General features: G+C 36.4%; 1 protein-coding gene and 1 pseudogene across 1 annotated transcript in view; one reads left to right on the top strand and one right to left on the bottom strand.

The window, feature by feature from the left end:
* Window positions 1-27,027, bottom strand: part of CATSPERE (catsper channel auxiliary subunit epsilon) — a 210,309-nt gene that overhangs the window by 100,763 nt on the left and 82,519 nt on the right. The window lies entirely within an intron of this gene.
* On the top strand, window positions 3,400-4,457 carry LOC118013757 (annotated as a pseudogene).

Here is a 27,027-nt window from a genome sequence, read left to right as displayed (position 1 = left end):
TTAGAATAGGAAAGGAGAAAGTAAGATTGTCTCTGTTTGCTAATGATATGACCTTGTATATAGAAAATCCTAAAATTCCACCAAAAAACCCCCCAAAACAAAACAAAACCTGTTAGATCTAATCCAAAAGTTATTAAAGTTGCAGGATACAAATTAACATACAAAAATCAGTCATATTTCTATAAATTACCTGAAAAAGAAATAAAGAAAATGCTCTAATTTACAATAGCATCAAAACAATAAAATACTTAGGAATAAAATTAACCAAGAAGGTGAAGGATCTGTACTCTGAAAACTATAAGACATTGATGAAAGAAATTGAAGAAGACACAAATAAATGAAAGGTATTTCTGTGTTCATTACTGAAAGCCATTTATAGATTCAATATAATCCCTATTAAGAGTTTAATGGCATTTTTTTGCAAAGGTAGAAAAAAGAATCCTAAAATTTATATGGAACCAAAAAAGATTCCGAATAGCCAAGGCAATCCTGAGAAAGAAGAATAAAGCAGGAGGTATCACACTTCCTAATTTCAAGCTATGTTATAAGGCTATAGTAATCAAAACAGGATGGTCCTGGCATTAAAAACAGACAAATAGATCATTGGAACAGAATTGGAAGTTCAGAAATAAACTGAAGCATATGCAGTAAACTACTACTTGACAAGGAGCCAAGAACACTAGATGGAGAAGAGTCTCTTCAACAAATGGTGCTGAGGAAAATTGGATATTCATGAGTAAAAGATTGACACTAGACACCATCTTACACTACTCACAAAAATTAACTCAAAATTGATTAAAATCTTAAATGTAAGACCCGAAACTATAAAACTCCTAGAAGAAAACATAGGAAAAAAGCTCTTTGACATGGGTCTTGGCATTGATTTTTTTGCGGTATGACACAACACAAGAAACAAAAGCAAAATTAAACAAGTGGGGCAATGTCAAATTTAAAAAGCTTCTGCACAGAAAAAGAACAAAGTGAAAATATAACCTATGGAATGGGAAAAATATTTGCAAAGCTTTATCTCATAAGGGATTAATATTCAAAATGTTTGAAGAACTCATATAACTCAATAGCTACAAGCCAAATAATCTGATTGAAAAATGGTCAAAAAACCTGAACAAGCATTTTTCCAAAGAAGACATAAAAATGGGCAATGGGTACTTGAAAAGATGCTCAACATCACCAGTTATTAGGAAAATGCAAATCAAACCCACAATGAGATGATACCTCATGTCTGTTAGCATAGCCTTAATAAAAAAAAAAACACAAGGGGCGCCTGGGTGGCTCAGTCGTTAAGCGTCTGCCTTCGGCTCAGGTCATGATCCCAGGGTCCTGGGATCGAGCCCCGCATCGGGCTCCCTGCTCCGCGGGAAGCCTGCTTCTCCCTGTCCCACTCCCTCTGCTTGTGTTCCCTCTCTCGCTGTGTCTCTATCAAATAAATAAATAAAATCTTTAAAAAAAAAAAAACCACAAGATAACAAATGCTGGTCTGGATATGGAAGAAAGGGAACCCTTGTACCTTGGTGCAACTGGTACAGCCACTATGGAAAACAGTATGGAGGATTGTAAAACAAACTAACAAACAAAAATAGAATGACCATATGATCTAGCAATCTCACCTCTGGGAATATATTCAAAGGAAATGAAAACACTAACCCAAAAGCTATCTGCACCTCCATATTCATAGAAGCATTATTTATAATAGCCAACACATGGAAACAACCTGTGTCCAGTGATGAACAGATAAAGAAATTGTGATATAGTATATATATACAGTGGAATATTATTCAGCCATAAAATAAACCCCAAGGAAATCCTGCCATTTGTGACAACATGAGGGCATTATGCTAAGTGAAAGAAGTCAGAGAAAGACAAATACTGGATGATCTCACTTATATGTGGAGTCTTTTTAAAAAACCAAACTTATGGAAAAAGAGATCAGATTTATGATCACCAGAGGCAGGCATGTGGGGAAGGAAAATTGGAGAAAGTGATGAAAGGTACAAACTTCATTTATAAGATAAATAAGTACTAGGGATGAGATATACAGCATTGTGACTACCACTAACACTGCTGTATGGTATATGGGAAAGTTGTTAAGAGAGTAAATCCTAAAAATTCTCATCTTAAGAAGAAACCCTCCTCCCTCCCTCCATCTCTTCCTTCCTTCCTTCGCTTTTTCTATTTATTGTACCTATATGAGATAATGGATGTTAACTCAGTATGTTGTGGTAATCACTTCACAATATATATAAGGCAAGACTTAAACTAACACAGTATGTCAATTTTATCTCAGTAAAATTGGAAAAAATTAAAATTAACAAATGAGGAGTGACATCAGCAAGATGGCAGATGAGGAGGTTCTCTTACAAAAACAACAATTTAACAAATCTTCATGGACAAAAAAAGCTTTGGGAGAGCTCCAGAGTATAATTAAGAAACTTCAGCAACCCAGTGGAGCACAAAATCTGAAAATGGTGTGCAGAAAAGTACAGGAGGCACTTAACCTGCATTACCCTAACCCTCAGGACAGCACAGTTGAATGCCAAGAGGAATTCTGCTGGCTACAGCTTCCCATGGGGGAGAAGGAGAGGAGGAGGCTCCAGCAGCCCTCACCACCATCATGGACTTCCACAGCCTTCTCTACAGAGGACCCCCACAGTCTTCACCAATCTGAACCCCAGCATATGAAAGCATAAATCTCACTGGTAAAGAAAACTATATAGACAAATGCAGAACAAGGTAAAATTGTAATGGTGATGCATAAATTTTTTTTAATGCTAATCTAAAAGTTAAAGAAGAAAAATTTGTTAATGGATATACAACACAAAAAGAAGTAAAAAAGAAGTCTCTGACTATAAGAACACAAAGGGGGCATAGTAAAAATGTAGTTTTATATGCAGTTGAAGTTCTATTAACTTAAACACTTTAACTACAAGATAATTTATGCAAGCCTCAAGGTAATCACAAAGAAAAAACCTTTAGTAGATACACAAAAGATAAAAAGAATCATAGCAAAGCACTACAAAAATCCCCCAAAGGAAGACATCAAGAGAGGAACAAAGCAGCTGCAAATTAGACAGAAAACAATTAACAAAATGGTAATATTAAGTCCTCATCTATCAACAATTTCTTAAATGTAAATGGATTAAATTCCCCAATCAAAAGGTATAGAGGGTCTGAATGGATAAAAACAATAACAAACCAAGATCCAGCAATATGTGGCCCACAAGAGACTCACTTTAGATTTAAAGACACACACGGGCTAAAAGTGAAGGGATGGAGAGGGGCTGGATGGGCAAATTGGGCATGATAGCTCTAGCACTGCCAGGCAGCACCTTCTCCTCTTCACCCAGGTGCTGGCAGTGATCAAAAGAGTGGCCATGGCCCCTAATGAGACTGTTCCTGGGTTGGCTGTGCCTGAGCCTGGTGACCCTATGGCTAGTGCAGAGGATGTGGACTCTGTGGAACCTGCTCACCCACTCCCTGTAAGTGAACATGACAAGTGGTACGATGGTGGCAGCAGGTAGCAGGAAGGGGAAACACCAGGAGTATGTGTACAATGGAGAGAAATTATGCTAATCACTCGAGGCTGTTTTTGTTCAGAGTAACCTTGATCAAGGAACACAGATCTTAAACAACAGCATTGAGAAATTGGGCTGGCTTTTTATCCAATTATATCACTCTTTTGTGTCATCTGTTCTTAACCTGTTTATGTCTAGAACATCTATCAGTGAGTTGCTAGGAAGATGCTCAATGTTTGTGTTTTCATCAGATCAGTTTCAGGGACTACTAAAAATTAATCCAAACTGGAAAATCCATAGCCTTCTTGATTTCAGTGCTGGAGATGGAGAAGTCACAAAAATCATGAGCCCACCTTTTGAAGAAATGTATGCCACTGAGCTATCTGAAACTATGATATGACAGCCTCAGAAGAAGAAATACAGAATATCTGGTATAAATGAATGCAGAATAAAGGCTTCCAGTATGATGTCATCAGCTGCTTCAATTTGCTGGACCGCTATGATCAGCCTGTGACTTATTAAAAGATATCAGAAGTGTCTTGGAGCCAACTAGAGGCAGGGTCATCCTTACTCTGGTTTTACCCTTCCATCGCTATGTGGAAAACAGGCAGCAAGTGGGAGAAACCATCAGAAATTTTAGAAATTAAGGGACAGAGTTGGCAAGAACAAGGAAGTGGTCTGCCTAAAGTTTTCAGAAAAGCTGGTTTTGTTATTGAAGCTTTCACCAGCCTACCATACCTGTGTCAAAGCAACACATATAATGACTACTATATTCTGGATGATGCTGTTTTTATTTTCAAACCAGTACTAACATATGGAGGCCCAAGTCTTCACAGCAAGAATGCACACTCCAGAAGAGTGTCTGTTTTTGCAATTACACATGTGAAGGGAGGACCTTTGGAGACTGCCATTCGGAATATCATGTAGGAATTTAAAAAGTCAAAATACTAATTATTTCTTTGTAGTGTATAAAAAGAATGTTTTTAAAAAACAAAAACCCAATTCTTTGAGGATTTTTATCAACTCTTTACTCAGTAATACAGGTCAATTATGGAAGATATTTTCTCTACTTAATTGCAGTAGAGACTCATTCCCAGGCAAAGCAATAGTCATGAATTCACATGGAACCAATAAATATGGATTGTTTTTAATAAAATGAAGGCTGGTAATAAAGCTGTCCATTCATTTGCAACTAGTTTGTTATAAAATAGAGCCACTGATACTCTTTCATATTTAGAAATTCTGTCATTATTCAAAAAATGTTTTTAATCATGCTAATAAACTTTTTTGGAGATGAAAAAAAAAATGAAGGGATGGAAAAAACATTCCATGCAAATGGTAACCAAAACAAAGCAAGGGTGACTGTATTTATATCACAGAAAATAGAATTTAATTAAAAAACTTTCCCTAGAGATAAGGTTATTATATAATGATAAAAGGATCAATTAAACAGGACAAAATAACAATTATAAATATATATATACTCAACATCAGAGCACCTAACTATATAAAGCAAATATTGACAGATTGGAAGACAGATACAGCAATACAATAATAGTAGGAGTCTTCGATGTCCCACCTTCTTTTTTTTCAAGATTTTATTTATTTATTTGAGAGAGAGAGAGAGAGAGAGAGTGAAAGAACAAGTGGGGAGGGGAGGCAAAGGGAGAAGCAGGCTCCCTGTTGAGCAGGGAACCTGATGCAGGACTCCATCCCAGGACCCTGACTGAGCCACCCAGGTGCCCCAACGTCCCACTTTCAATAATGGTTAAAACATCCTGATAGAAAAACAATTAAAAAACAGCTGACTTGAACAACACTATAGACCAAGTGTACCTAACAGACTTATACAAAACTTTTCACCACCAGCAGAAGAATACACGTTCTCCTCAAGTGCATATTTTCCAACCTAGATCATTAGAGGTAAAAAAACATGTCTTAAAAATGTAAGAGGATTAAAATAATTCCAAATATCTTTTCCAACCACACTATAATGAAAGTAGAATTCAGTAACTGTAAGAAAATGTGAAGATTCACATATGCAGGGAAACTAAACAACATACTCTTGAACAACCATTGGATCAAGGAAGAAATCAAAAAGGAAGTTTACAAAGATCTCAAGATGAATGAAAACAAAAATACAACTTATGGATGTATCAAAAGCAGTACTTAGAGGAAAGCAATAAATGTCTACATTAAAAAAGAACAATCCCAAATAAACAATCTAACTTTATACCTCAATGAACTAGAAAAAGAACAAACTAAGCACAAAGTGAGAAGGAAATAAATAATAAAGATCAGAGCAGAAATAAGTCACATAGAGAACAGAAAAACAATAGGGAAAAAAAATCAATGAAACTAAGAGTTAGTGTTTTGAAATATAAACAAAATGGTCAAATCCTAAAATATACTAAGAAAAAAGAAGACTCAAATAAAATCAGAAATAAAAGAGGAGACATTACAACAGATGCTTCAGAAATAAAAAGAATCATAAAAGACTATTAAGAACAACTATATGCTAACAAATTGGATAAACTAGAAGGGATAGATAAATTCCTAGAAACATACAATTTACTAACATTGAATCAAGAAGAGAAAGCTTGAACAGACCAATAACAAATAAAGAGATTGAAGCAATAATCAAATATCTCCCAGAAAAAGAAAACTCAGGAACAGATAGCTGGGTTCATGGGTGAATTCTACTAAACATTCAAAGAAGAATTAATATGAATCCTTCTTCAATTCTTCCAAAAACTAGAAGAGAGAACACTTCCAAACTCATTTTATGAGGCCAGCATGACCCTGATACCAAAGCCAGACTAATACACCAGAAGAAAAGAAAACTACAGGCCAATATCTCTGATAAACATAGATGCAAACTCCTTAATAAAACACTAGCAAACCAAATTTCACAGCACATTAAAAAGATTATACACCATGACCAAGTGGGATTCATCCATGGGATGCAAGATAGTTCAACATATGCAAATAAATCCATGTGATACACCACATTAATTGAATGAAAGATAAAAACCACATGATTATCTCAAAAGATGCAGAAAAGCATTTAAAAAAATTCAACATTCATTCATGATAAAAAGTCTCAACAAAATAGGTATAGTAGGAATGTACCTCAACACAATAAAGGATTATCTATATAGAGTCTCCACACCTAGCACGAAAACCAATGGGGAAAAACTGAAAGCTTTTCCTCAAGATCCAGTACAAGGTAAGGATGCCCAATCTTACCACTTCTATTCAAGTTCTAGCTATAGCAATTAGACAAGAGAAAGAAGTGAAAGGCATTCAAAGCAGAAATGAAGTAAAATTATCTGTTTGCAGATGACATGATCATATATGTAGAACACCCTAAAGAATTAAAACAAAAGACCCTGTTAGAGCTAGTGAATTAATTTAGTAAAGTTGCAGAATAAAAAAAAAATCAACATTCAAAATAAGTTGTATTTCTATTCACAAACAATGAACCATGTGAAAAGGAAATAAAAAGAATATAATCTCGTTTACAATAGCAACAACAACAAAAAAGAAAAGAGGAATCAACCAAAGGTGTGAAAGATTTCTATACTAAAAATTGTAAAGCACTGGTGAGGAAAATTAAATAAAACATGGATAAATGTAAAGATATTCCATATTCATGGATTGAAAGAATTAATATTGCTAAAATGTCCTTACTACTCAAAGTGCTTTACAGATTCAATTCATTCCCTATCAAAATCCCAATGCCATTTTACATAAATAGAAAAAACAGTCCTAAAATTTGTATAGAACCACAAAAGACCCCAAGTAGCAAATGTAATCTTAATCAAAAAGAACAAAGCTTGAGGGGCACCTGCTGGCTCAGTCAGTTAAGCATCTAACCCTTAGGTTTGGCTCAGGTCATGATCTCAGGGTCCTGAGATGAAGTCCCGCATTGGGCTCCCCACTCAATGGTGAGTCTACTTCCCCTTTCCCTGTCTCTGCCCCTCCCACTGGCCATGCACTCTGTCTCTAAAATAAATAAATAAATCTTAAAAAAAAAAGACAAAGCTGGAGGCATGATTTCAATATATATTGATATATATATCCTGATTTCAATATATATTACAGAGCCATAGTAATCAGAATAGTATGGTACTGCCATAAAACCAGATATATAGACCAGTGGAACAAAATAAAGAGCCCAGTAATAAATCCATGCATTTATAGTCAGCTGATTTTTGACAATAGTGCCAAGAATGTACATGGTGAAAGGATAGTTTGTTCAACAAATGGTGTTGGGAAATGGTGTCCGCATGCAGAAGAATTAAATTGAACCCTTATCTTGCATCTTATTTTTAAAATCCACTCAAAATGAACTCTTAAACATAAGACTTAAAACCATAAAACTACTAGAAGAAAACATGAGGGAAATGCTTCTTGACATTGGTCTGGGCAATGGCAATGACATCAAAAACTCAGGCAACAAAAATGAAAGTAGACAAATCAGATTGCATGAAATTTAAAAGCTTCTGCACATCAAAGGAAACAACCAACAGAGTGAAAAGGCAACCTACTGAATGAGAGAATATATTTGTAAGCCAGATAGATGATAAGAGGTTAATACCCATAACATATAAGGAGCTCAAACAATTCAACAGCAAGAAAAAAATTAACCCTAATAAAAAAATATGGGCAAAGAATCTGAATAAATATTTCTCCAAAGAAGACATACAAAGGGCCCTAACAGGTATATGATAGGTGTTTAACATCACTAATCATCATGGAAATGCAAATCAATCATAAAATCACAGTATCACCTCTCACCTGCCAAAATGGCTATCATCAAAAAGATAAAAAGATAACAAGTGTTGGCAAGATGTGGAGAAAAGAAAATCTTTGTACACTGTTGGTGGGAATGTAAATTGGTACAGCCATTATACAAACCAGTATGGATGTCCCACAAAAAATTAAAAATAGAATTACCATATGATCTGGCAATCCCACTTCTGGGCATGTATCCAGTGGAAATGTAAACAGAATATCAAAGAGGTATCTGCCTTCTTATGTTCACTACACCATTATTCACAATAGCCAAGATATGGCAATCTAAGTGTCCACTGATAGATTAATAAAGAAAACGTGGTATATGTATACACAAAGGAATATTATTCAGCTTTAATAAAGAAGCTAATCCTGCCATTTGAGACAACATGGATGAACCTGGAGGATGTTATACAAAGTGCAATAAGCTGGACACAGAAAGACAAATACTGCTTAAGCTCATTTTTTTGTGGAATCTAAAAGTCAAACTCATAGAAGCAGACAATAAAATGGCGGTTGCCAGGGGCAAAATGGGGAGATGTTGGCTCAAGTGTACAAAGTTTTAGTTCTGCAGGATGAGTAAGTTCTAGAGATCTAATGTATAGCAACATAACTATAGTTAACAATATTGTATACTTGTAATTTGCTAAAAGGGTAGATGTATTTATTTCTCACCAAACACACAAAGAAAAAGTAAAAGAGAAATGGAAACCATGTGAGGTGATGGGTATGTTAATTAATTTGGAGCAATCATTTCACAATGCATACATATATCAAAACATCAAGTTGTATACACTAAAAATATACAATTTTGTCAATTATACCTCATAACACTGAAAAAAAGGAACAGAAAATAAGTGTTGGTGAGGCAGTGGAGAAATTGGAACCCTTGTGCACTGTTGGTGGGAATGGTACAGTTGCTATGGAAAACAGTATGGCAGTTCCTCAAAAAATTAATAACAGAATTACCACAGGATCTAGCAATTCCACTTTTGGAAACTCAAAACTCAAAAGTTTTGAAAGCAAGGACACAAAAAGATATTCATACAGGGGGCCTGGGTGGCTCAGTCGGTTAAGCATCTGCCTTCAGCTCAGGTTATGATCCCAGGATCCTGGGATCGAGCCCCGCACTGGCTCCCTGCTCTGCGGAAAGCCTGCTTCTCCCTCTCCCACTCCCCCTGCTTGTGTTCTCTCTCTTGTGTCTCTCTCTGTCAAATAAATAAATAAAATATTAAAAAAAAAAGATATTTGTATACCTATGTTCATGACATTTTATTTTATTTTATTTTATTTTATTTTATTTTATTTTATTTTATTTTTTTCATGGTAACATTTTATAATAGCCAAAAGGTAGAATCACCCAAATGCCACTGAAAGATGTATGGATAAACAAAATGTGGTATATACATACAATGGAATATTTTTTACTCTTTTTTAAAAATTTATTTTGTTCCCAGTGTATTTAAAATACTGTGTTATATTGGCTTCCAGCGTACAATATAGTGATTCAACAATCCATATATTACCCCATGCTCATCAAGATAATTATGCATACTCTTAATTCCCAACACCTATTTCACCCATCCCCCCAGGTAATCATCAGTTTGTTCTCTATAGTTAAGAGTCTGTTTTTTGGTTTATCTTTCTCTTTTTTTTACCTTTGTTCATTTCTTCTGTTTCTTAAATTCCACATATGAGTGAAATCATATGATATTTGTCTTTCTATGAATAACTTATTTTGCTTAGCATTATATGCTCTAGATCCATCCATGTGTTGCAAATGGCAAGATTTCATTCTGTTTTATAGCTGAATAATATTCCATTGTATACATATATACATATATACAGTATATATGTATATATCATACATTATATACTATATATGTATATATACAATATGTACAGTATTATATATGTACACACATATTATACATGTATATACATATCATATATGTATATATTATATATGTATATATTATGTATAATATGTATACATTATATTCCATTTTATAAATATACATATATACATATATATATAGTAATGAAATACTATATAGTAATGGAATATATATACAAATCACATATACAATGGAATACTATATATATATGTATATATATGCCACATCTTCTTTATCTATTCATCAGTTGATGGACACTTGGGCTGCTTCTGTAGTTTGGCTATTGTGAATAATGCTCCAGTAAAAATAGGAGTGTATGTATCCCTTTGAATTACTGTTTTTGTATTCTTTGAGTAATTACCTAGTAGTGTGATTGTTGGATCATAGGGTAGTTCTATTTTTAATTTTTTGAGGATCCTCCCTACTGTCTTCCACAGTGGCTGCACCAGTTTGCATTCCCACCAACAGTGCTTGAGGGTTCCTTTTTCTCCACATCCTCACCAACACTTGTTGTTTCTTGTGTTGTTGATGTTAGCCATTCCAATAGGCATGAGGTGATATCTCATTGTGGTTTTGATTTGCATTTCCCTGATGGTGAGTGATGTTGAGCATTTTTTCATGTGTCTGAGGGCCATCTGTATGTTTCCTTTGGAGAAATGTCTGTTTATGTCTTCTACCCATTTTTTATTGGATTACTTGGGTTTTTTTTTAAAGATTTTATTTATTTATTTATTTGAGAGAGAATGAGATAGAGAGAGAGCATGAGAGGGGGGTGGGTCAGAGGGAGAAGCAGACTCCCTGCTGAGCAGGGAGCCTGATGTGGGACTTGATCCTGGGACTCCAGGATCATGACCTGAGCCGAAGGCAGTCGCTTAACCAACTGAGCCACCCAGGTGCCCCTTACTTGGGCTTTTTGGTGAGTTTTATAAGTTCTTTATATATTTTGGGTACTAACCATTCATCAGATATGTTATTTGCAAATATCTTCTCCCATTCAGTACATTGTCTTTTAGTTTTGTTGTTTCCTTTGCTATGCATACAATGGAATATTATTTAGCCTTAAAAAGAAGGGAAATTCATGCTACAACATGGATGAACCTTGACTATATTATGCTAAATGAAATCAGTCAGTCACAAAAAGAAAAATACTGTATGATTCCATTTATATAAGGTAGTTAGAATTGTCAAATTCTTAGAGACAGAAGCACAACCATAGGCATGTACTTAATGCCACTGAACTGTACACTTAAAGTAGTTATTAAAATGATAAATGTTTATGTTTATTTTACACAATTTTTTCAAAAAGTACATTCCTTTAAATATCTAAGGGATCCTGGGGTGGGCCTGTTAGACAGTTCTCCAATATGACACTGAAAGAACATTCAGTCATCTTTTTGCCTTATTTCTAAGTTTTGGATATTTTTTCTCAATACATATAAGTTCCTAAGAGATTTCACCTCTGAAGGTAAAAGACACTAAGAAAAATAATTAAGATTGCAATTAATATAAATTGTACATACATGTTTAGTAAAGCATTTAAATATATATTTAATTAGATTTAATTTTATGTTTATTTATAAATAGAAATTTATATTTAATTTTATATAATTAAATACATGTCTAATAATTATATAAAATTAAATGCTAATACTATCTAATAGTTAGATATATATTTAATTATAATTAGAAAATCTTATCAACTATCTCATAAAATTCAGAAGACATCACTGAATTCTAAACAACAAAGTATTCTTATTAAAAAAGTTAAAAACCTATGTTTACTTTTAAAGTGATTTTCCACAAGAAATCAATAGGAAGAAAATGAATCTGTAAACAAATATTTATAGCAATAAGTCATTATTAGAAAAAAAATCCTGAGACAATGATTAAAATTGGAAATTCTTAAAAACCCAAAGAGATTAAACACAAATGTACATGATATCTCCTCGTTATTAAAATAACATATCTTTTAAGATCTGGCTACAGTTTAGAAATGTTTCTTTTATGTCACTGTTCTAATCACATGACATTTGTATCATATGATATCTATTGATTGTCTTTTTTAAATTGAGACTTTCCTTTTTCTTGGTCTGATGAGTAATTTTGGGACTGTATCCCCTGAATATTTTAAGTATTATATAATAAGATTCTAATTCCTATTTAAATCTTTTATGTTATCAGGTAGTCAATTTGTTTAGGATCAGAATGCATGTCCTAGATCACTTTTGTGGATTGTGCTTCAAATGTCAATTTAACTTATAGAGCTACGGCAGAGCTATTTTGTTCCACTTTTGTGTTAACAGGAATAGAGGACTCCACCCAATAGTTCCCACAGCACCAGCTGGGGAGGGGAAGCTGTGTTTCCTTGTTATTACAGGGTAGAGGTTATTCAGAGTCCTGCCCACAGGCACCACAGGGAAGGAGTACTGCCTCACTGCTTCATTGCTTCCTTATTATAGGGTGGGGTTGACTTTGGAATTCCATCCACAGGCTCTGAAGAGGAAGGGTCCCACATTGTTATCAGAAGGCAGAGGTATGTCCACAAATAGCCAAATTGTGGAAGGAGCTGAGATGCCCTTCAACAGATGAATAGATAAAGAAGATGTTGTCCATATATACAATGGAATATTACTCAGCCATCAGAAAGGATGAATACCCAACATTTGCATCAACATGGATGGAACTGGAGGAGATTATGCTAAGTGAAATAAGTCAAACAGAGAAAGACAATTATCATATAGTTTCACTTATTTGCGGAACATAAGGAATAGCATGGAGGACATTAGGAGAAGGAAGGGAAAAATAAAAGGGGGAAATCAGAGGGGGAGATGAACCATGAGAGACTATGGACTCTGGGAAACAAACTGAGGGTTTTAGAGGGGAGGGGGCAGGGGATGGGTGAACATGGTGATGGGTATTAAGGAGGGAATGTATTGCACAGAGCACTGGGTGTTATATGAAAACAGTGAATCATGGAACACTACATCAAAAACTAATGATGTTCTGTATGGTGACTAACATAACATAATAAAAAAAAAAAAAGGAAGACAGAGGTAGAAGTCAGAGTTCCACCTACAGGAGCTGCAGGATGAGGCACTGCCTCATTTGTGTGTGTGTGTGTGTGTGATATGCATTAATAGAAATTGTAATTAGCTTGGCCTTGTTTGTTACTGCAGTGTGGGGATGAAAGTCGAGAGTTCTGCCTACAAGTACAGTGAAAGAAGAGCATTGCCTCATTATTGTAGAGGGGTGAGAGTCAGATTTCCACCTTTAGGGCTCTACAGAGGAGGGAAGGTTCCTCCTCCCAGGAGGTGGGAGGGAAAACAGGGTTCTGGCCAATGGCTCCACTACTGCAGCACCTATTATAGTGGGAAATGGGAACAGCTATTTTTTGTGGTGGCTGGTTCAAGAATAGGCAGGTATGTTAAAAAAACTTCTGTCCTTCTGGGCCACCAATGGGTCTTTCTGGTCTTTTGGATAAAGAATGCAGGCCTTTCTTGGGGCTTGTTTTCTTCTGTGCTTGCTGGAATTACGGAGTTCCAGGCATTTCTAGTGCCTATGCCAGAGTATAGAGGAGGCAAGGAAAAAGTTTAGGGAACTCTCTGGTAGGGTGCTCTTAGAATCTCAAGGTCCCTACTCACATCTACTTTCTTTTCTCTGTCAGTATTTTTGTGGGTGAAATGTATTTTGTCTAGGATTTTTCTTTCATTATGAATAGTGGCAAAGTAAAATAAAATGCATTTACTCCATCTAGTTTGGAACTGGCAACCTTGACATAATATATTTTGAAACTATCTACTGTCATATGGAAAATGGGTTGTAGGGTGGGGAGAGAGTGGGGGCATTGAGATTAGTTAAGGAGCTCTTCCTTGAGAAACTAGGAGGATGATTGTGTCATGTATTGTTATGGTGAATCCTGTGGGAAGAACAGATTTACAGGGAAACTGGAGAGTCCATTTTATCCACACTACATAGAACCTGTTTATAAGACCTCTAAACAGGAATGCCAGTGGTCAGTTGAATTTATGATTTGAAAAGTTAAGGGGAAAGTTCTTGCTGGAGGTATAAATTTGTAAGCCATTATCATATAATATCTAAAACAATTGGGTCTAAGTAAGATCATCTGGGGAGTAAATGCGAAGAATAATTTAAAGATTGGTGAAGGAAGAGGAGTAAGTAAAGAAGATGGCAAAGGGTAACAAGTAAAGTAGGAGGGAAACCAACATGTTTTGGTGCCAGAGAAGCCATAAGAGGAGAGTGTTTCAAGAAAAAAGAAATGGTTAAACATGTTAAATGCTGCCAAGCTGTGAAAAGTGTCCATTAGATTTCATGACATGGGGATGGACTTTGGTTACACAATTCAGTGGATTAAAAGAGTCACCACAGTGGCTGTCCTGATCAGGCTGTACAACCATGTATGGAAGTTCTTGGACTGAAGCTGCATGGTATGAATTGAAGAATGAATGGAACTAAAAATATATTATAGAGTTTTAGCTCTGTCATGTAAAGAGCTTGGAAGTTGTCACTTCTATTACTACAACAAGGAAATGCTGGACAAATTAAAAATCAATAACTTCTTGAGCCCATCCAGGGAACTGAGTTTACAAGGCAAACTACCATCCCAAGAGCTATAGAGACAGGTGAATCCAGAAAGTCATAGCTGAGAATCTGCTTACATGGAGAAGAAGCTACTGGAGCCATAAACTGGTGGTAAGCAACACTTAAATGGTAATTTTGACAAATTGTGGGAAGCTGAGTGTGAGGTCGAGAAACTCCTTATTGTTACAGTTTTAGGGGAAACTCCACTAGATCTCATCATGAAGACTAGAGAAAGATCCCTCACAGTGAAGAATAGAAAAAGATCCCCTCATTGCTCTGGTAGGGGGAGAGGAAAAGTAATCTTTGTGAAATACACCCAGAGCCTTTTCCACAACAAAGGCCTACTCTTCAGGGAGAAAGACTTTACCAGATCCCTGTCCCAGAGCCATAGGGGAGGGTATTCCTCTCACTCCTAACTTCTCTAGACCTTCAGTCTCAGTAAGGTAAGGGGGGTTGGGGGGAAGCAAATATTTCTGGAGGTCACATACCAGAGATGCAGGCCCACTAAAAGACTGACATTTAATTGGGAGATTGTACAAAGTTCCCCTCACTCATACCTTACCACATCAAAAAGGCTTCAGTATAATAGTGGATCATAGTTTTAAGAGCTGTAAGACATACAATCTCTGAAGAGAGGAACTTAGGCAAGTCTAAAGTCAAAAGGGGAGACAAAAACAAGAACCTTAAAGCAATTTAAAGCTTCTGGCACCTATAGCTCAGCAAACACCAAACCAAGCCCAATTACTGGCCAGATTAATATAAATCCACATACAAGTGGCCTCTTTATCTCAGTTCCTACTACCCAATATAACATATATGACTTTCAACAATAACAAACAAAATTGCAAGCACACCAAAAGGCAAGCAGAAACAAAGTCTGAAGAGAAAAAGCAAACTTCAGAACCAGAATCAGAAATGACACACATATTAGAATTATCAGATATGGAATTTATAATAACTATGATTAATATATTAAGGGTTCTAATAGAAAAATTAGAAAATATGGAAGAACAGATGGGTGATGTAAACAGAAAAGTGGAAATTCTAAGAAAGAGTCAAGGAAATGCTAGGAATAAAAACAATGTAATAGAAATGAAGAATGCTTTTGATGGGCTCATCAGTAGACTCAACAGAGCTGAAGAGGGAATTAGTGGGCTTGAAGGTAGATCAAAAGAAAATCCCCAAACTGAAATACAAAGTGAAAAAAAAAGGACAGAACTTCCAAGAACTGTGGGATAATTTCAAAAGAGGTAACACATACACAATCGGAATGCCAAGAGAATAGAATGGAACAAAATAAATATTTGAGGTAATAATGGCCAAGAACTTTCAAAATTAATGACAGACACCAAAACACAGATCCAGGAAGCTCAGGGAACATCATGAAGAGTAAATGCAAACAACTGCTCCAAGGCATACCATAGTCAAGCTGTAGAAAACTGAAGGCAAAAACAAAATCTTGAAAAATGCTGGAGGGAAAAAAAAGCACCATACCTATTGATCAAGAAGAATAACAATTAAGAGACCTCCTGTCAGAGGCACACATGCAACAGAGATGAGTGAAATATTTAAAGTGTTGAAAGAAAAAAAATTTCACCAACTTGGAATTCTATATCCAGCAAAATTATCCTTCAAGAGTGATAGAGAAATAAAGACTTTCTCAGCAAACAAAAATCAAGGGAATTCCTCACCACCAGGCCTGCCTTGCGAGAAATGTTAAAATATTTTCTTCAGAAAGGAGAATGATAAAGATAAACTTGGATTTACATAAAAAAGGAAGAGCATTAGAAAACAAAATTATTTCTTTTTATTTTGCATTGAGGTAAAATTCATGTAAGATTAACCACATTAAAGTTTACAATTCAGTGGTTTTTAGTACATTCACGATGTTGTGCAATCAATACCTTTTTCTAGTTCTAAAACAGTTTTATCACCTCAAAAGAAAACCCTGTACCCATCAAGCTGTCACTATTCTTGAGGTCATCCAAAAAATAACTGTTTGTTTAAATTAATAATAGTAACAATGCATTGGACTACCATCCCACATGGATAATTAAATTAATGACAGCAATGTTACAAGAGACAGGAGGGAGGAATTGGGAATACTTTGTTATAAGGAACCTAAATTATAGTAGGGTGGAATAGCGTTATTGGAAAGTAGACTTGGATTAATTAAAATGTACATTGTAAACTCTAGGGCAATCACTAAAATTTTTTTTGAAGAAATATAATTGATACACTAAGAGAGGAAATAAAATGGAATCCAATACAATGCTCAATTAAAACCAAAAAGGCAGAAAACGAAGCATCTGGCAATGAATAGAAAATGTTACAAACATAGTTGATATTAGCCAAATAAATCAATAATCAGTTTAAATGTTAATAGTCTAAATGCATCAGTTAAAAAGCAGAGATTGTCAGAATGAATTTTTTAAAAAAATTCCCCAAAAGATGCAACTATGCATTGTCCACAAGAAACTTGTTTTTGTTTTGTTTTATAATTTTTAAAAAGATTTTATTTATTTGTTTGTTTGTTTATTTATTTATTTGACAGAGACACAGTGAGAGAGGGAACACAAGCAGGGGGAGTGGGAGAGAGAGAAGCAGGCTTCCTGCCAAGCAGGGAGCCCGATGCAGGGCTGGATCCCAGGACCCTGGGATCATGACCTGAGCTGAAGGCAGATGCTTAACGACTGAGCCACCCAGGCGCCCCACAAGAAACTTGTTTTAAACAAACACTCAGCTTAAAAGTAAAGAAATAGAGAAAAAATATACTAAGCAAAAACTAATCAAAAGAAAACTGGAAGACTATAAAATTTCAGAGAAAGCCAATTTCAGCACAGGGAATATTATTAGTGACAAAGAGGGCAGAATATAAAAATAAAGAGGTTGATTTTCCAAAAGGACATAACAATCCTAAACATGAATGCATCTCACAACAGCACATCAAGGCAAAAACTGACAACTGAAAGAGAAATAGCAGAATCTACTATTATAGTCAGAAATTTAAATGTTCTCCATCAGTAGTTGATAGATCAATCAGGCTTAAAATCAACAAAAATATCCACTTAATACTATCAACAACTTAACCTAATTGTCTTATATAGAATACTCAATCCTACAACAGTAGAATACGTATTCTTATCAAGATCACATGGAACATTCACCAAGATAAACCACATTCTGGGCCACAAAACACTCATAAAACATAAACAAATTTAATAGAAATCATAGATTTCTGGGGAAGATGGTGGAGTAGGAGGATCCTAAACTCACCTTGTCTCTTGAATACAACTACATAATACCCATATCAGTGTAAATAATTCAGAAAATGACCTGAAGCTGGCAGAATAGATTCTTCACAGCTAAACATAGAGAAGAGGCCACATCGAGGAGGGTAGAAAGCAGAGATAAGGTTGGGAGCCAGCTGGCCTGTGAGACTATTTGCAGGAGGGAGGGCTACCTTAAGCAAGAAGAAGGAAGAGGAGCAGATCCCACACCAGGCGCCCCAGGCACAGGTGACCCACAGTGGGAAAATGAATCCCAACCATAACATTTGGCTTTGAAAACCAGAGAGAATTAACTTCTTAAGTTCTTATAATCATTGAGGCTTAACACCTGGAACTTTTTTTTAAAATATTTTATTTATTTGAGAGAGAGAGAGAATGAGAGAGAGAAAGCATGAGGGGGGAGGGTCAGAGGGAGAAGCAGACTCCCTGCTGAGCAGGGAGCCTGATGTGGGACTTGATCCTTGGACTCCAGGATCATGACCTGAGCCGAAGGTGGTCACTTAACCAACTGAGCCACCCAGGCGCCCTAACACCTGGAACTTTAAAAATCAGTGGCTGGACTCTGGAAGAGTGAGAGGAAACTGAGTCTTGGCCATTAAAGAGACAACACAACAGCCCTGCTGAGATACAGCATAGAAGCAGCAGTTTGAAAAAAACCTGGGGTATAAGGGAGGGGGATTTGCTTACTAGTCTCACAACATATGCTGGAGGGGCAGGGATCTTTGTGAAATTTCTCCAAGAACAAAAAAGCTGGTGGGCACCATTTCCCTCCCATGCCCCCCAGCTTAGATACATGGACACCTGCAGGAACCAGTGCAGCATCAACAGATTCCACTAGCTTGCCAACAGTGTGCCCTGTGACCATGTCCTCCTGCAGACTTGCCTCCAACCCAGCCTCAGCAGCTCTCCAAATCAGTGCCGAGCATCCTCCCATAGCAGACCTCAGCAAACCTTACTAACACTGTAGACCCCACCCCCTGAACTCTTCTGCCAACTCACCCTCTCCAACCTGCGCTTGGCAGTTTTCCCTGCTGGCTGCAGGTCCCCTTCCACAGTGAACCAGCATAGATCTTCCTGGCATCCACCCCAAGGTTCTCCTCAGGATTTGCCCCCTCCAAACTGGCTTCATAAGAGTACATCCAAAGCACTGACACAAGTGTGGCATTGTGCAAGCAGCCCTGACCTGGGCCAGCACCACTCCAAGTGACTCCTGACCTGTGGCCCCAACTTGGTCTGGGGGCAGAAATCTGGTCTAATTGCAGACCCCACCCACCAATGAAAGACTCCCAGGGGACACACAGGGAGATTGCCCTGCAATTTGGTTCAGCTGCAGCTTGGTCAATGCCTGGTCTGACCTAACTCAAGCCCAAGGTGGTCCCAGACTGGCCCATTAACAACATAGGGACCTAACCCTGCCCACAACAGGCAAGGAGGGCTATTGCAGATGATTTGACTGAAGGCAAATGTGGCTCATCCACAATAGTATGGCGCATGTAACACACACTGAAGACACCTCTGAAGTGTTAGGTTTTGGTGAACAGAAGACACTGCACTACAGGGCACCAGAGGACCCCTTCTTTATAAAGCCACTACTTGCAAGAGCAGGAGATATGGCTGACTTTCCTAACATATAGAAACATACATAGAGAGTTGCATTAAATGAGGAGACAGAGGAATATGCCCCAAACAAAAGAAAAGGGCAAAACCACAGCAAGAGAGCTGAATGAAACATAGATAAGTAATATGCCTGATAGAGAATCTTAAGTGATGGTCGTAAAAATATTCACTGGACTTGAGAAAAGAGTAGAGAATCTCAGTGAGACCCTCACCAAAAGATACAAAACATAAAAAAGAACCAGTCAGAGATGAAGCACTCAATAACTGAAATTAAAAATACACTAGAGGGAATGAATCGTAGAGGAAGCAGAACAGATCAGCAACGCGGGGGGCGGGGGGGGATGGACAGAGTAATGGGAAACAATCACACTAAACAGGAGAAAAAGATTAATAAAGAATGAGAATCAATTAAGGGTACTCCACAACATCAAGTGTAACAATATTCACATTATAGGGATCTGTGAAGGAGAAGAGAGAGAAAAGAAGGCAGGAAATTTATGTGAAGAAATAATAGCTGAAAACTTCCTCAGTCTGGGGAAGGAAACAGAAATCCAGATCCAGGAGGCACAGAGAGCTCTCAACAAAATCAACCAAAGGAGGTCCACACAAAGACACATAGTAATTAAAATAATAAAAAGTAGTTATAGAGAATTTTAAAAGCAGTAAGAGAAAACAGTTATATACAAGGGAAACCCCATAAGGCTATTAGCAGATTATTCAGCAGAAACTTTGCAGGCCAGAAGAGAGTGGCATGACATATTCAAAGTATTGAAAGAAAACAAAAAACAAAACAACCCCCCACCCCAAAACGGCAACCAAGGATATTCTATGCAGCAAGGCTTTCATTCAGAACAGAAGGAGAGATAAACAATTTCCTACACAAAAGTCAAAGGAGTTCATTACCACTAAACCAGCCTCACAAAAAATGTTAAAGGGGGTTCTTTGAGTGGAAAAGAAAGAACATAAGCAGGAGTAAGAAAAATAGGAAGTACAAAAGAAGTACAATTAAGTATGTCTATAAAAATCAGTCAGGGGATTTGCAAAATGAAAGGATATAAAGTATGACACTATATACCTAAAATATAGAGGGGAGAGGAATAAAAATTTAGTGCTTTTGGAATAGGTTTGAACTTGAGGTGACCATCAAATTAATACAGACTGTTTGTTATATGCACAAACCTAATGGTAACCACAAATAAAAAAACACAGTAATAGAGTGCACAAAGCAAAGGAATCCAAGTATATCACTGAAGAAAGCCAGCAAACCATGACAGAAGAAAGCAAGAGAAAAAAGAAACAGAGAAGAACTACAAAAATGATTGTAAAGCAGGTAACAAAATGACAATAAATACTTAAGTATCAATAATTACTTTGAATGCAAATGGACTAAATGTTCCAATCAAAAGACAGCGTGATGAAATGGATAAAAAAGCAAGACTCATTTATATGCTACCTACAAGAGACTCATATCAGACCTAAAGACACATGCAGACTGAAAGTGAAGGGATGAAAAAGCATTTATCATGCAAAGGGAAGTGAAAAGAAAGTCAGGGTAACAATACTTATATTGGACAAAATAGACTTTTAAAACAAAGACTATGGCAAGAGACAAAGAAGGACATGACATAACGATAAGAGCAACAGTCCAACAAGAGGATATAATAATTTATGCACCCAACATGGGAGCACCTAATTACATAAAGCAACTATTAAAGGAAGAAATTGTCATTAGCACAATAGTAGGGGACTTTAACAACCCATTTACACCAATGGATAAATCATTAATCAACAGTGACTTTGAATGACACATTAAACAAGATGGACCTAACAGGTATATTCAGAACATCTCATCCTAAAACATTAGAATACATTCTGCTCATTTCTTTTTCTTTTTAGAAACCCTATATTATATTATTTTTAATAAAACTCGGATATTATAGTATTCAGTATTACATGAAAGAGAACATGTGAAGTAATATTTTCATCATTGTACCTTAGTTTTTGTAACAAGATAGCATTATATAATCATATTCTGGAATAATTGAAAAAACATAATATTAATTGGAAATCATATGAGAGGTGATTTTTATTACACTGATCAAACTATTTTTTAATGAATATGTAATGTATTATTTGTTTCAGGACTAGAGGTCTGTGATTCATTACACAATTCACAGCGCTCACCATAGCACATACCGTCCCCAATGTCCATCTTTCAACCACCCCATCCCCCCACCCCCCTCTACTCCAGCAACCTTCAGTTAGTTTCCTGAGATTAAGAGTCTCTTATGGTTTGTCTCCCTCTCTGGTCTCGTCTTGTTTCATTTTTTCCTCTCTTCCCCTATGGCCCTCTGCCTTGTTTCTCAAATTCCACATATCAGTGAGATCATATGATAATTGTCTTTCTCTGATTGACTTATTTTGTTTAGCATAATATCCTCTAGTTCCATTCACGGTGTTGCAAATGGCAAGATTTCATTTTTTTTGATGGCTGCATAATATTGTGTATATATATGGTACAGAAGAATGAAGCTGGACCATTTCCTTACACCACACACAAAAATAGACTCAAAATGGATGAAAAACCTAAATGTGAGACAAGAATCCATCAAAATCCTTGAGGAGAACACAGGCAGCAATCTCTTCTACCTCAGCCACAGCAACTTCTTCCTAGACACACACACATATATATATATACCACATCTTCTTTATCCATTCATTTGTTGATGGACATCTAGGCTCTTTCCATAGTTTGGCTATTGTGGACATTGTTGCTATAACATTGGGGTGCATGTGCCCCTTCGGATCACTACATTTGTATGTTTGGGGTAAATACCCAGTAGTGCAATTGTTGGGTCGTAGGGTAGCTCTATTTTCAACTTTTTGAGGAAGCTCCATACTGTTTTCCAGAGTGGCTGCACCAGCTTGCATTCCCACCAACAGTGTAGGAGGGTTCCCCTTTCTCTGCACCCTCGCCAACATCTGTCATTTCCTGCTTGTTAGTTTTAGCCATTCTGACTGGTGTGATGTGGTATCTCATTGAGGTTTTGATTTGTATTTCCCTGATGCCAAGTGATGTTAAGCACTTCTTCATGTGTCTGTTAGCCATTTGGATGTCTTCTTTGCAGAAATGTCTGTTCATGTCTTCTGCCCATTTCTTTTTATTTTTTTTTTAAGATTTTTTTTACTGGACAGAGAGAGAAACAGCGAGAGAGGGAACACAAGCAGGGGGAGTGGGAGAGGGAGAAGCAGGCTTCCTGCCAAGCAGGGAGCCCGATGTGGGGCTCGATCCCAGGACCCTGGGGCCATGTCCTGAGCCAAAGGCAGACGCTTAATGACTGAGCCACCCAGGTGCCCCTTCTGCCCATTTTTTGATTGGATTATTTGTTCTTTGAGTGTTGAGTTTGATAAGTTCTTTATAGATTTTGGATACTAGCCCTTTATCTGATATGTCATTTGCAAATATCTTCTCCCATTCTGTCGGTCGTCTTTAGTTTTGTTGACTGTTTCCTTTGCTGTGCAAAATCTGTTTATCTTGATGAAGTCCCAATCATTCATTTTTGCCCTTGCTTCCCTTGCCTTTGGCAATGTGTCTAGGAAGAAGTTGCTGTGGCTGAGGTAGAAGAGATTGCTGCCTTTGTTCTCCTAAAGGATTTTGATGGATTCTTGTCTCACATTTAGGTTTTTCATCCATTTTGAGTCTATTTTTGTGTGTGGTGTAAGGAAATGGTCCAGCTTCATTCTTCTGCATGTGGCTATCCAATTTTCCCAACACCATTTGTTGAAGAGACTGTCTTTTTTCCACTGGACATTCTTTCCTTCTTTGTCGAAGATCAGTTGACCATAGAGTTGAGGGTCCATTTCTGGGCTCTCTATTCTGTTCCATTGATCTATGTGTCTGTTTTTGTGCCAGTACCATGCTGTCTTGATGATGACAGCTTTGTAATAGAGCTTGAAGTCCAGAATTGTGATGCCACCAACTTGGCTTTTCTTTTTCAACATTCCTCTGGCTATTCAAGGTCTTTTCTGGTTCCATACAAATTTTAGGATTATTTGTTCCATTTCTTCGAAAAAAGTGGATGGTATTTTGATAGGGATTGCTTTAAATGTGTAGATTGCTCTAGGTAGCATTGACATCTTCACAATATTTGTTCTTCCAATCCATGAGCATGGAAAGTTTTTCCATTTCTTTGTGTCTTCCTCAATTTCTTTCATGAGTATTCTATAGTTTTCTGAGTACAGATCTTTTGCCTCTTTGGTTAGATTTATTCCTAGGTATCTTATGGTTTGGGGTGCAATTACACATTCTTTTCAAGAGCACATGAAACATTCTCTAGAATAGATCACATTAGGCCACAAAACAAGTCTCAACAAATTCAAAAATTTTGAAGTCATACCATGCATCTTTTCCAGCCACAACACTATGAAACTAGAAATCAATCACAAGAAAAAATGTGGAAAGAGAAGAGAAGAAATAACCACCAACACCTCAGAAATAGAAAGGATTATAAGAGACTATTATGAAAAATTATATGTCAACAACTGGGCAATCTAGAAGGAATGGATAAATTCCTAGAAACATGTAACCTCCCAAAATTGAATCAGGAAGAAATAGAAAATTTGAACAGATTGATCACCATCAATGAAATTGAATCAAAAATTTAAAAAAAAGAAAAAAAACTCCCAACAAACAAAAGTCCAGGAACAGATGGCTTCACAGCTGAATTCTAGTGAACATTTAAAGAAGAGTTAATATGTTTTCTTCTCAAACTATTAAAAAAACATAAAAGGAAGGAAAGCTTCCAAATTCATTCTAAGAGACCAGCATTACCCTGATACCAAAACCAGATAAAGACACTGTAACAAAAGAGAATTACAGGCCAATATCTCTGATAAACACAGATGCAAAATCCTTAACAAAATATTAGCTAATCAAATCCAACAATACAATTAAAAAAATCATTCACCCAGATCAAGTGGGATTTATTCCTGGGATGTATGGGTGGTTCTATATTCATAAATCAACCAACGTGATACATCACATCAATAAGAGAAAGGATAAGAAAACCAAGTGATCATCTCAATAGATGCAGAAAAAAAGCATTTGACAAGTACAAGAGCCATTCATGATAAAAACCCTTAACAAAGTAGGTTTAGGGGGAATATATCTCAACATAATTAAGGCCATATAGGAAAAATCAACAGCTAACATTATACTCAATGGTAAAAAACTGAAAGCTTTTCCCCTAAGATCAGGAACAAGGCAAGGATGTCCTTTCTTGCCACTTTCATTGGACTTAGTACTGGAGGTCTTAGCCACAGCAATCAGACAAGAAAAAGAAATAAAAGGCACCCAAATTAATAAGGAAGAAGTAAAACTTTCACTGTTTGCAGGTGACATGATACTATATATAGAAAACCCTAAAGGGGATCCTGGGTGACTCAGTTGGTTAAGTGTCTGACTTGATCTTGGCTCAGGTCTTAATCTCAGGGTTTTGAGTTCAAGCCCAACATTGGGCTCCATGCTGGGTATGGAGCCTATTTAATTAAAAAAAGAAAAGAAAAGAAAACCCTAAAGACTCCACCAAAACCTAGTAGACCTGATAAGTGAATTCAGTAAGGTGTCAGGATACAAAATTGATATACAGAAATTTGTTGCATTTCTATACACTAATAATGAAATAGCAGAAAGAGAAATTTAAAAAACCTCATTTACAACTCCACCAAAAATAATAAAATACCTGGGAATAAACTTAAGCAAGGAGGTGAAAGACCTGTGCTCTTAAAACTATAAAACACTGATGAAAGAAATTGAAGATGACACAAATGATTGGGAAGAGAGTCCATGCTCATGGGGAAGAACAAATATTGTTAAAATGTCTATTCTACCCAAAGCAATCTATAGATTTAATGCAATCCCTATCAAAATACCAACAGCATTTTTCACAGAGCTAGAACAAATAATCCTAAAATTTGTATGGACCCACAAAATACCCCAAATAGCTAAAGCAATCTTGAGAAACAACAAAGCTGGAGGTATCACAATTCCAGATTTCAAGATATATTACAAGCTGTAGTTGTATGGGACTAGCACAAAAATAGACATAATAAATAGTTCAGTGGAACCCAGAAAGCCCAGATATAAACCCACAATTATATGATCAGTTAATCTATGACAAAGGAGGCAAGAATACACAATGGGAGAAAGATAGTCTTTTCAACAAATTGTGTTGGAAAACAGGAAAGCTACCTGCAAAAGAATAAAACTGGACCACTTTCTTACACCACACACAAAAATAAACTCATAATGGATTAAGAACCTAAGTGTAACTTGAAACTACAAAAATCCTAGAAGAGAACACAGGCAGTAATATCTTTGACATTGGCCACAGCAAATTTTTTCCAGATATGTCTCCTGAGGCAAGGGAAATAAAGACAAAAATAAACTATTGAGACTACATCAAAATAAAAAGCTTCTGCACAACAAAGGAAACAATCAACAAAACAAAAAGACAATCTTCTGAATGGGAGAAGATATTTGTAAATGATATATCTGAAAAAGGGTTAGTATCCAAAATATATAAAGAATTTATACAACTCGGGGTGCCTGGGTGGTTCAGTTGTTAAGCGTCTGCCTTCGGCTCAGGTCATGATCCCAGGGTCCTGGGATCGAGTCCCGCATGGGCTCCCTGCTCCACGGGGAAGCCTGCTTCTCCCTCTCCCACTCCCCCTGCTTGTGCTCTCTCTCTCACTGTTGTCTCTCTCTGTCAAATAAATAAATAAAATCTTAAAAAAAAAAAAAAGAATTTATACAACTCAATACCAAAAAACCCCCAAATAATCAAGATAAAAATTGGGAAGAAGACATGAACAGATATTTCTGCAAAAAAGACATACAGATGGCCAACAGACACATGAAAAGATCTCTAATATTACTAATCGTCAGAGAAATGAAAATCAAAACCATAATGAAATATCACCTCACACCTGTCAGAACAGCTAATATCGAAGAAACAAGTGTTGGTGAGGATGTGGAGAAAAAGAAACTGGTGGACTGTTGGTGGGAATGCAAACTGGTACAGCCACTGTGGAAAACAGTATTGAGGTTTCTCAAAGAATTAAAGATAGAATTACCATATGATCCAGTAATTCCACTACAGGTATTTACCCAAAGAAAACAAAAATACTAATTTGAAAAGACATATGCATCACTATATTTACTGCAGCATTATTTACAACAGCCAAAATATGGAAGCAGCCCAAGTGTCCATCAATAGATGAATGGATAAAGAA

This window comes from Mirounga leonina, unplaced genomic scaffold (assembly GCF_011800145.1).
Source record: "Mirounga leonina isolate KUSES-001 unplaced genomic scaffold, KU_Mleo_1.0 Mir_154, whole genome shotgun sequence".
NCBI lineage: Eukaryota > Metazoa > Chordata > Mammalia > Carnivora > Phocidae > Mirounga > Mirounga leonina.
The sequence above is the reverse complement of the archived record's forward strand: the minus strand, read 5'-3'. Positions and strand labels throughout refer to the sequence as shown.